The 12725-nt window shown below is 39.2% G+C and overlaps 1 protein-coding gene across 1 annotated transcript in view; it reads left to right on the top strand.

Annotated features, from left to right (window-relative positions):
- Positions 1–10624: 10624 nt before the first annotated feature.
- abcc9 (ATP-binding cassette, sub-family C (CFTR/MRP), member 9) overlaps positions 10625–12725 on the top strand; it is a 79130-nt gene continuing 77029 nt past the window's right edge. The window contains exon 1 of the transcript XR_014889221.1: positions 10625–10791. The gene's annotated coding sequence lies outside the window, so the exon portion shown is untranslated. The remainder of the gene's footprint in view (positions 10792–12725) is intronic.

Below are 12725 nucleotides of genomic sequence, written 5' to 3'. Positions count from 1 at the left end.
CCACATTAAAAACAGACCTGGCTCTGTGATGGAAAGCACTGCATGGGCTCAGGAACACCTCCAGAAATCCCTGTTTGTGAGCACAAAAGCTCTATCATACAAAGAGGAAGCCATATATGAACATGATCCAGTCATGCTGCTGTCTTCTTTGGGCTAAAGCTCATTTAAAATGGACTGAAAGTGGAAAGCTCTTCTGAGGTCAGAGAATTTTCAGTTTGAAACATTTGTGCTCTATTCCCAAAGAGAAGGACCACCCGGCTTGTTTTTTAAGTCCTGCCTCTCTGATGGTATTGGGGCTGCAGTGCCCATGGAATTGGTAGCTTGCACATCTGGAAAGACTCCACTAAAGCTTTACAAAGATTTTAAAACTTATGAATATCAATTTTTATCAACACAATTTTTTTAACATGAGAGAATATGAAAAAAATTAAAAAAAATTTCCCTAAAAATATGTTTTATAGTTCTTGTATTGTTGAATTGTCTTTGTTTATTACAGCTGAAATAAAAACTCTTAATATGATATTTACAATTTTTTTCATTGTGCCATAATGTCCTAAAATTTCAAACTAACACAGTTGCACTAGAGGAGGTACAAGCCTATTTACTCTTAAACTGGTTTAAACTGGTTGATGACAATGATTTGCGTGCAGTTATGAAAAAATTCTGACAAGTTCAGCTATTTATGGTGAAAAATATTGTCAGTATTAATTTTACGTGAAATAAATAATGCGATATGTAACCAGATATGACACGTCACTTAAGTAACAATGAAAAAGGTTTCTTAAGCCGTTTGTATGTTATTTATATTTTTCTTAATTCTTGAAAATGACAGGACACATTTACAGTGGACAACATTCATTAGTGAGAGCTTATGCTTTTTCAAATGTCAGTTGTCATGCTACTTAAATGAATGTATTTTCTCTTCTAATAAACAATAACAATCACCTTGCTCATAAAACTTAAAAATAAATCCTCCTCCCTCGTGTCCCTGCTACGATGACCCATAGTGATGAACCACATAGAAAAAGAAGTAAAAGTTGAAGCTGTACTGTGTACAAGTGGTAGAGCTTGTAAGAAACACTTATAAAGTTCCACCTGTCCTCACTAAGGTGTTTACTGTCTGTTTATAGCCACAGACAAGAAAGTAATACCTCAGGACCTGCAGTTATACCTCCTATAGACTCACTGATGTAGTAAATCACTCTGCAAAGCACCACGTGTATGGCAGGAGACCATATTCAAAATTTACTCATGGTTCTAGTGAAACTTACATAATCTACAGCACGCCAAAGTTAAATAGCATGCTGTTAATGTTCCAAATGGATAGTTTTTATTAAAGCATGAGAATCACTCAAATTTTTAGCCTCTGTAAACCAGCTGTGAGATCAATAATAATAATGAATCCTGCGTCTCATCCTACCTGCATATTTCCTGCTCTAAATGCCCAGCATCTGTTGCCATTTCCAGGAGGAAATAGCTTTTTTATATTTGAACTAAATGAACAGCCTTATAATGGGCAATGGAGAGCACGGACATGATGAAACATACAGCTGGGGTCTTTCTGCTGATGTTCAGTTTATTAAACTAAGGCAAGGACGCCTCCTGTTGGTCATGTAGGATCTGTAAAACAGGCAACAGGAGAGAAAAAACATGAGTCACCTGCCATTAACAATAAAGTGACAGTAAAGGTTTACAGAGAACATTTAACAGAACATAAAATTTCATTTTACCCTCATTTTTTTCATGCATAACCCAAATTGCATCTCATACAACTGCAAGACTGACCTGTGTAATGATTTGCTGCCAGAACTTCACAGTCTGTTGAATAGTGATGTGACCACAGTGTCTACAGACAGGTGCTTGTGGTTGCCTATGGATACCACCCGTGGGATTTGCACCTATGGGCCGGTTCATGGCTCAGTAGTTGTTAATCATTTGTAAGTAAACACTTTATACTCAAAGCCTGCTTCATATTATTCTTTTGTAAAGTAACTGCATTTCTCACACATTCTGCTGAAACTATTTGTTAATCAGTCAAACTTAAAATGCTCTAAAATAAATAAAATTGTCTAAACTATTTTGAATTCTTTGTTACTTATGTTTCTCGCCTCATTTGCTGCTGTAATGATTGAAGAATCATTCATTTTACTTTCTTTGAACTTATTGGGAAAAAATGCTTAATGCACTGAAAGTAAAACTCTCAATTTACTCATCTACTTACTTTATGCTTCAGTCAATGCACCGGATTTGTTTAACCTTGCCTTTCCTGCTTGTTAATGCCTGCATCTGATTCCTAGACTTACTCTATTTTACCTTTTATACATATCTTTTATGGCTTTGTGCTTTTAACATGTTTTTCTTGATATGCAGTTTATGCTATTCCTGTGTATTAGTGACACTGACCTGTTAGCATACTTGGGGCTTTGTTATGGTCCTATCCTCCTGACTACCAGCGATGCAAATTTGTCCTCTGTAGAACACCTTTCTAAACCTGAATATCTCCCATGCACTGCATACTACAGAATTGCCTCCTTTGGGTATCTACAGAGGACATTTAGGACTTTTCAATGATACCAAATGTGAAGGGGTGGAGCTTTGGGAACTTTAGTTTTTTCATTAAGGAACATGGCGGCCATCGCTGCAAGCACATTTTATGGGAAGAAGAAAAGTAAGTGCATAAAACTTCTTATTGAGCAATTTTTAGCTATAAATGTTGTTAACATATTTTAAAGTCTCTTAATAACACATTAAAACATAGTATGCTTAATTCTAACTTCATTTTAGTATAGTATTGAAGTGTTTAAAAATGTCCTCCGTAGTGGACATTTGTAGTCATTTCCTCCATTTTGTTCTCTTTTTTTAAATGACCAGAAAAGGAGTCCTTTTTAGAAGAAAAAAGAAATTTATTGCAGTTTGATGAGGGAAACTCAGTTCTTGAGTTGTCTGATGAAGAAGATCATAGGGAATAAGCCCTTGAAGAAGAAAGAAGGAGGAGCATCAGATATGGTACTCAGACCTGAACTTGCTGTCATTAAGTGGTTGGACACCAAGCCAGTTGTCATGGCATCCTCTGCCAATGGCAATCAACCTCAGGACAGACGCACAAGATGGTCTAAGAAAAACAAAAGGTTTGTCCATGTGCCAAGTCCACTGAGTACACTACCAATATAGGTGACGTGGACCTTGCTGCCGAATGTTGAGTTTCTACAGGATGGTCTCTCCCACTCAGAAATTGACAGTATGTGCAGTTCTCTACTTTTTGATCTGGCAATCACCAACTCGTGGCTTCAGTATAGCAATGACTTGCAGTTTTGGGGGAAGAAACCAAACCACTACAGTTCCTTGAGTTCAAACTTCTCCTTGGTGAAGAGTTGAAGCAAATATTTGCCATCAAAGTTTATTTTTACATGTTTGGCCTTCCAATGTCCTCTGCAGTGGACATGTGATATCTAAAAAATGTAAACTTTTTTTTTCCCAAAAAATTATTTCAGTTTTCTAATTACCTTACAAACATTGGGGGATTTAAATTTTTTTTTGATTGGACAACATTTTTTTTCCTGGTAGTCAGGAGGCTATAGTATTTCATATTTATGTTTTAGTTTCTGTCTTTTATGTGAGGCACTTTGGTATACCGTTGGTTTTTAAATGTGCTCTATAAATAAAGTGTATTGTATTGAATTGTATTGTACTGAATTGTATTAAAAAATAAATGTAATTTAATTCAAATAAATAATGATGAAAAAATAACTTCCTGATGTTCTTTCTCAGTTCTGAGTGAAAAGCTTCAAAGGTTGAAGGCATTTTTAATGTCAGTAAATATTAAACAAAGTAAATATTAAACTGGTTACATAAATGAAGCAGCCCTGACAGCGCTGACACAGTAGGTAAGGGAAGGTAAGGTGAAGGTCTCCAGTCATATAGACACACCTGTACCCGCATTAGAAAAGGAGAAACGTAAAGATTTTGATGCAAATCAGTTGTGACAACCCAAATTAGTTTTGACTGAAGCATAAAGTAAGTAGATGAGTAAATTGAGAGTTTTACTTTCAGTGCATTTCTGATGTTTCTGGCAGTTTGGATCATCAGGATTTTTCAGCAGCAAAGAAGCTGTCAAACACTTCTCTCTCTTTTTGTCCTGTCTCATCAAGCCTCTGTCTCTGTCTCATCTGTTTGTCGTAATGATTAAAAAATAAAAGAACTAATTTCCTTTAATCTGCAGGAATAACGTTGTGCTCAGATTGGCGTCCTTTCATTAGAGACTTTTAACGGCTGGCTGCTGTCGAATAACAGGCTTCACCAAGCAGAACGATCCAATGCAAAAGTTTTGAATGTGCAATCAGCGTTTCCTGGTGACTGCTATCTCTGCTGTCTTTCAGATAACCTTCAAGTGTCAGAGAAAATAATGCACTGTCATCTTCTGGCTGGTGGCTTCAGTTTGAAGTTTGATTAATTGCTTTGTTGCTGCAGCAGCCATCAGCAACAGTCAGCAAGTTCCCAAAAGGTGGCAGCACAGACTAATACCCCATCTCTGTGTATATATGTGTGTATTAATGGCATGCTGAGGACTTGACTACTCGATCATGGGAACAAAAAAGAAGATTTAGGTGTAGGTTACGAAGAATAATACTTGTGTAATAATAAAGTGATCACATATTTGGAAAAGAGAAAATTTTTCAAGAACAAAGATATGTATTTGGACGCTTAGACTGTTTTGCAGAGTAAGATTACATTTGTTTTTAAGAAACTGGACGTTTTCAGTGGATTTCGTCTGCTAAATGTGTTGTTTTTATAAAAGTATCCTCACACTGCACCGAGTGTATATTAAAATTAATAATTTGTCAGTTAAGTCTTTCTGTAAAGGCTCAAACTGAGTATTAGGTCCTTTAAAACAGGATGTGACATGAGAGGACTGGATGTGATTGAAAAACACTTTGGACTGGACTATACTTGGTAGGTTTGTAGCTTGAACCTATCCGCTGGAACGTTGAGGACAATATAATTACACTGCAAAGCAAGACACAAGTAGGCAAAGTTCTTCATGTTTCTCGTGCACGGGAGAGAACCGGACAGGCGCCGTTCCTTCGCTTGACCCCAGTTGCTCTCGTCCGTTCTCCCGTACCACTGTTCTTTTATTGAGGTTACATGAATATGCATAGGTTCATTAACATATGACGTCTACATTCACACAAAGAGTACCTTGCCTGTGTATGTGTGTGTGTGTGTGTGTGTGTGTGTGTGTGTGTGTGTGTGTGTGGTCCAGATGTGACCCTGTGAAGACTCCCCAAAGCTGGTGCCAGGAGTCTAACGGTCCATCTGAACAAAAGGCTCTTATACTTAAACAGATATACGTGTGCTTGCTATACCATAAATCAATAAGAAAAGATACGACCTCTCCTAGGAGGTGTGATCTACGCCGGAACACTCTGTAGAGGGAGTGAACGCACTCCCCCTTCATGCTACACAGAGCTGTTACAGACCTCCTAGGATGAGACATTCTTTCAATCTACAAATGATTATACACCTCTAAGCATATATGGTTAAATATTTCTAAGCATAAATGACAATTAACAATACAAATCTAACAATACTCAAAGATCAGCGTGGATGTGTAAGCTAGGTTTCATTTAGTCTGACTAGTGAGGATAGGGCAAGTGAAGTCAGATAAGGAAAAGATAATCTGGATAATGTTGAGCTCGCTTCATATTACAGATACAAAGACCCATATCTCACATGTTGGGGTGGCTGTGGCTCTGGAGGTAAAGTAGATCATCTACCAATCAGAAGATCAGCAGATTGATCCCTGCCTATTCCAGTCTGCATGTGAAGCAGTTTGTGATCTTTATGTGTAAAAAGTGCTATATAAATACATTTTACTTACTGATTTAATTGAGTTCAATTGAACTGAATTGAACAATGTGCAAAAGAACTGAAATCAAATTATAACCTGTAAGATGAATTGACAAACAGAATGAGGATCCAAATACACACCTGTGGGAAGCAGGTGGAATTTTAGAGAAGATTTAAGAGAACTGAGTCAAACATGTGAGGAGACAATCAGAAGCCGGTGAAAATTATTAGGAGAGAGCAGGTGATCTTGCAGGAGTGAGGAAAAAATAATGCATAGAAGATGTGAGAAGCATGCAGAACATCAGCAGCTGGAATCTCACATAACCATAAAAAGCTCAAAACTGAACAGCTAAACAGCTGTCAGCTAACAAAGACTGATGTTCCTGATGTTAGAGTCAGGGTCACAAGGCTTAATGTCAGGGGTTAAATACTTAATTATGACAAAAAGCGTCCTTATAAAGGATGCTGGTATAAATCTGTGTGTGTGTCCCGCAGAGGGGATCAGTCCCCGTTTCCTGCTCTGGAGCATCTTGTTGGTCAAACACTTCCCTCAAGAAAGAATTTTCTCACGCTGTAAACCACACACACACACACACACACACACACACACACACACACACACACACAGTTAAAATAAATACACACATTTGAATCTCAGTTGTGCTTTAATCCCCATCCTCTCTCCATCATCTGCCTTTCTGGGGTGTCACTGTGGGTCACAAGTGCTACTTCCTCTTTTGGTGACACAAGGGTCAGAGGTCAAAGTTGAACATCTGTTTGGGTTTTTTTCTTCTAATGGTTTGTGAGTATGTGAGAACAGAGGAAGAGGGGGTGAGTGGGAGTGAAACCATGGGGGAGTTTAAAAAATAAGTCATGGAGTTATGGCATTTTGTGTGTGTGTGTTTGTGTGTTAACCGTTGTGTGCGTACATGCACACACAAAGCAGAGCCCTTACATCTGTTCTGGGGACTCAAACTCAAATGAAAAAGGAAAATCATAAAAATTTCACTGTGATGACTTTGATTTAGGATTACGAATATTAAAGTACTTGATATGGGAATGCTTGGTACTGAAGTGATGTAAATGTGAGTGTGTGTGTGTGTGTGTGTGTTTACAGGGCACAGGTCAAATCAATCCCCTGGTCACTTTCTTGGGAAACACTGGTGGATGAGAATCTCCTCACACGTCGCCTAGCCATGCAGTAAGGACACTCTCAGACCCACTGATAGCTCACGGTGTCCCTGTTGACAAATCCTCCCACACACACGTCTGGTTTGGCTGCTGCCCCCAGGCTGTGGCCTCTCAGCTGGGACACAAAAGCAAATGGAGTCCCAGGCTCCGTGTTGAGGATCTGTAACCTTTGTAAGAACATATCCCAGCACTACAGGGGTCTCCAGACCACTCTCCCCAGCCCTGGAGGTTGGGTCCTCTCATGGGTGGAAAAGTCTGAGTAATTACTTTGCTTGTGCTTCAATATGTTATTCTTCCTAAGGGAATAGAAAGAGAAGATCCCTTCTTCCTATCTTCTTTGATAAAAACACTAAATGCATTTTTCTGTTTTTATCTCGAGGCGTAGACTGAATGAAGGCAATAGATACAAAACATTATATGTTTTTGATTTATAGACTGACTGTGTTTTGAGCGGGAAGTCTATAAGTAACGCTCCCCAGTGCTTCTTTCTACTTCTTCCTGTGGTTATCCTGAGGCTTTCCCAGGCCAGATGAAACATTATTAAATGTCCTCAGTATGTTTCAAATCTAATTAATGCTCTAGAAATCCTCTAATAATGGAACGTCTCCATAATGTATCAATTTTAGCTGCTGCTTTGCAGAGCTTCTTATGCATATTAAAGTTCCTCATGTTTTATTCTTTTGTAATCTTATTCCTTTAGTCACTATCCAAAGCTGTGACTCTATTATAGATCCTTGTTATGCTAAACTGGAACATATGTTCCAGAATCAACATCATACTGAATTAAATAAGACTTGACAGTATTGATTGAAGCACGGTGGCACGGTGGTTAGCACTGTTGCCGCACAGCAAGAAGATCCTGAGTTCAATTCCACCATCAGGCCGGGGTCTTTCTGTGTGGAGTTTGCATGTTCTCCCCGTGTTTGCGTGGGTTCCCTCCGGGTACTTCGGCTTCCTCCCACCGTCCAAAAACATGCAGTTAGTGGGGATAGGTTAATTGGAAAATCCAAATTGCCATTAGGTGTGAATATGTGAGTGCGAATGGTTGTCTGTCCCTGTGTGTTGGCCCTGCGACAGACTGGCGACCTGTCCAGGGTGTACCCCGCCTCTCGCCCTATGACAGCTGGGATAGGCTCCAGCGCCCCCCGCGACCCTGAAAAGGATAAGCGGAAGCGAATGGATGGAGTATTGATTGATTAAAACAAAAAATCATCAGAAAGGGAGAAGCAGGGGTTTTTCCCCCACTACTTCTATTCAACTGTGCTTATTTGTACAGCCAGAGCATGTGGAATGCGGTTTTGAACTTGCGGATGGGCACATCATGCAGAGGACAGATACATGAGAAGACCTTCTTCGTTTCCTTGTTGACTGCTTTCTTGAGGTCATTGACTGACCATTGACTGATCATCTTGTAGATTTAGTGGACCTGCTGCACTAGGTGCAGGTTGTTTTTCTGAGCTCGTTGGTGTGCTTCTTTGAGAAACCCACCCAGAAAAGGCACAGAAGGTAGCCATTGGTTGGCTTCATATTCAGCAGTAATGACCTGCTACTTCTTGACCATGGAACAGCATCCTTGCACGGGTCAGGCCCATGCTGTGGAGGTTGGTAAGGCTGTTCATGTCTTGAACATCCCCAGCAACAAGCTGGAACACCTGATCGATCAGTGAGCCTCAACTTGAACACCTCCCCCTTCACACCATCTGAGACGATTCTGGATCTCTGAGTCCTGCTGACTGGGGTCTTGCAGAGATTCTGGATGCTGAAAATGAGTGATGCCTTGACACCAGTCCGTCTTGGAGAAGGCGTCCACAGTCTTGGATGGATACTGTCCACTAACTAAACTTGCTGACTTGAACCATAAAACCGAGGACTCAAAATACAGAGTCCAGTCAATTATCATCAGTTGTTATTAATCTCTGACTCTCTTAGGCTGAATCCTTCTGAGGACCCGGCCTTCGTGGTCTACGTGGCCCTGGTCTTCAGAAGGCTGGGTAGGCCGGAAATGAGCAGCTGTGAAATTGGACGTCTAGCCTTCAGTTTTACATCACCAGCTGTCTTAGTGGAGTTTAATAAACTCGGCCTTTCTATCTAAAATATAACAGGACACTGGCGTAAATTCTCAATCATCTCACACTTCTGTTTAATTAGTTTGACATTTATTGAGCTATGTGAAACTATATACTATACTATTACTTTAATCTCAGCCAAACCGATTTACTCACAAATAAAACACTGAAAAAAGCCAAACAATAACATTTTTAAGTTATCTAAGTGACTTATATATCATGTTTAACCTGAGTAGAGAAAGACTACGGGGGTTGAAAACGATGTGCTGGGAGTTCGCTGTTATCGCCCCGGCTAGCTATCGAGTTGTTGGGTAACAGACATCTCCAAAAATGTCGGAGCACTTTTGCAAATGTGTGATATCTTGAAAAACTGAGCAGATATTTGAAGTTTACACACCTGAAAATATCACAAAAGTTTATTTTGTGACCCAGAAAGAGTAATAAGAGTAATATTAAAACTAAGTAGCGGCCGCCATTGTTGGAAACTGGAATTGGCTGGGCCTTACTGTGAATTCTGGGATATGGTGGGCCACCAAGGATACACCCGACGCATCCTTCAAATTTGGGGAAAAGGAGGACACATTTGTTGGCTGCATTCGGAGGAGTCTACATCACACATCGATTACATCATGTAATCTGCCTACACATGCGGCCTCGGGAGGATGCAGCCTATGAATTTCGACACCCCCGTTTTGTCCTCCCTCTGGTTCTGCAGGAGATTTCTTCCTGTTATAGGGGAGTTTTTCCTTCCCACTGTCACCAAATGCTTGCTCTTGGGCAGGGAGTTATCTGATTGTTGGGGGTTTCTTTGTTTTATTGTAGGGTCATTACTTTATAATATAAAACACCTTAAGGTGACTGTTGATGTGGTTTGGCACTTTAAAAATTAATGTGAATTGAATTAAGTTAAGTCAGCGATCCTTGATCTGTACAGCTGAATTATCAGTTTTTACATAGTTAAATTGATACTTTTGGAGCAGTAATCTAGACTGTCAGGACTTGTCAAGAAAAAAGAAATTTGGAAGGCCTCCAAATTTGGAGGTGTTCCTTTTCTACAAATTACCTTCATAACTGTTTTTTTTTTCAACTTTATAAAAATATAAAGCACTGAGCACGAGTCTTCCGTTAGGTGAGAGGTACAATCAGATTGGAAAGCTCCCTCCCGCTGCACTGTGCCGAAAATAGCGCTTACACTTTTCAAAATAAAATTAATGGGAAAAAAAAATATTTGAAAACTCTACCAACATTGAGACACTGTTATGGCTCTTATATTACCAACCACACATAAGTTAAAATAGTCTTCTCTCATATTAACCTGGGGGGGAAATTCCTTTATTTCATTTGAAACATACTCCTAATTTGCCAGTTTACAAACAGCATCTCTGAAAAAGGCCGATTTAATCCTGATTTGGCTTTAGTTTGACCTAAATTTATCCTTCTATCATGTACATGAACTATTCCGGAAAAAAAAGAAAAAAAAGACAACCATCATATCTGAGAGTGCGTGCGTATCATTTGTGCCGCACGAGCGCCATAACGGCTTCTGAGCGGACACGATAGTGGTCGTAATATATAGGCATTTCCTGTCACCGTGCCTTCAGTATAAACCGCAACCATAAGACACCTCGAACAGGGATAAAGACTGCGGAAGAGACGCCGTGACCCGTAAACCTGCGTCAAAGGTCGGGTAAGTGCTGGGGTGAGCTCTCCTTCTTTATCCTTCTGTCATTCGCAACCAGGCGACAGCATCCTCAGTGTGCCGTAACACGACGTCTTAACTGAGGACGTTAAGAGATGGTGCTCTGTTGATGTGAGAGAGCCAGACTTCATTGAGCATTCCTCCAGTTTGAGTCGATTTGGCTCTTACTGCTGGCGCGTAGCTTCAAAATAAACAGTGTAAAATATCGGAGTCTTTGAAATGTGAGTCTTCATTTCGGCACCGTGTAATGCACCGTGCACACACAATTCAGAAGAAAAAAAGCGTTTTGCTGCTGGTCGTGGAAGGAGGCTGGGTCGATCACAAGCGGTACAGTTTAAAAAGTTTAAGGATTTATAAATTTACATCTTCTTATTATTTCAGTTATTCTTGCCGAATATTAGATTGGATCACATTGGTTTAGAAAAATCACACATCTTTATAATATGTCTGTTTTTACTGGTCCGCGTGTTGAAAGTCTTCCAACTGTTTGATTTCTGAATGGAGGTTTGTTGATATTAATGCGTGGCAGGACTGAATCACAATGAAGGACGCTGAATAACACGTGAAAATAAACCCGATTGGTCTTCCCTCCATCCATCCATCATATTTTTTTTATGCATGCAAGAATCGAACCTCGTCCTTCTGAGTGCAGCAGCTTGCATGAATGAAAGACAATACAGTCGATAATGTGCTCTCTTCAGTGCGCCCGCTGACCGCATCAAAGGTCCCGGTTTCTGTTTTAATGCTAGCAGTTTCACGTGTGTACCCTGCAGGCTCTAGGATTCACTCAGGTTTTAGGGATGATCTCCCATATCAAGCTGCTGTGTGTGCAACCACACGAAATCAGATTAAAGAGTTTAAAGTGTCCATCATTATAAATGTGCACATGCCAAAACATCAGAGCAGCTTGAGGTCCCTTAAGGATAGTGTCATATTTCACCTTGTTAATTAAAATAGCATTATATTTACTCTATTTATATATATAATATCAAATAATTCTAGTTATTTTAAATAAAATATTAATATAATGACTTTACGCATCTGTGTGATTTACCTAAAAATGTTTGATTTTCCAACAGAGGTTAATATATTCATACAATCATACAGACAGATTGTTTGTGCTGTAGAGGTTTAAATAAAAGTACTACACATGATAAAAGTAGATATGCCAGATTAAGCGATATTTCTTTAACTGCATGTTTGTAAATCCACTTTGCTCTTGACATGTCAGCAGGCTGTTGAGGAAGCCTATAATAAACCTCCTTCTCACCCTTAAACTGGTACAAGTTTGGAAATCTGATAGGAGGTGACTTTGTATCAAGCTGTCTGAATATACAGAGTTTTACTGATTTTTATGAGATTTGAACCTTCAAAATAAAACTCCTTTTTTTCTTTTTAACTATAGGGATTTTCAGTTTATAGAAACTGCTGAGCATACGACACAGGCTGAAGGGCAAAAAAGGAGACAAATGTAATGTGGGATCAAGAATATGTGTAGTGAAAATGAACACAAACAATTTAAAATAATGAGTGAAAATGATACAAGGACATTTTGGTGTAACAGATTAGGTGAATGCATTTAGCATGCGTACACATGATGACATTATACATGTGCAGAGAACGAACGAGATGTCTGTATTCAAAGCATATATAGTATTTAAATATTTAACTGCCTCAATATGCTGGTTTTAGTATTACTTCATGTTATTCCTGCATTGTACAAGGTGTTTTAAAAAATGGGGTGTAAAGTGTTGAATCTACATTGTTGACTTTAAGATTTTGTGTCACATGTGCTGTGCTTAAAAAACAAACAAACTAAACAGTAAATATCGTAAATTCTGCAGTTGTTCTTTTTGTGTACTAGTACAGTTCTAGTCAACATGAACTCGTATTTTAAATTGAACTAAGTTGCCAAAAAGATG

This window comes from Mchenga conophoros, linkage group LG17 (genome assembly GCF_057382185.1).
Source record: "Mchenga conophoros isolate Kocher_MC1m ecotype Shallow Benthic linkage group LG17, M_conophoros_male_GT1.1, whole genome shotgun sequence".
In the NCBI taxonomy this organism is placed as follows: Eukaryota; Metazoa; Chordata; class Actinopteri; order Cichliformes; family Cichlidae; genus Mchenga; species Mchenga conophoros.
This window is presented reverse-complemented; position numbering and strand designations above follow the sequence as displayed.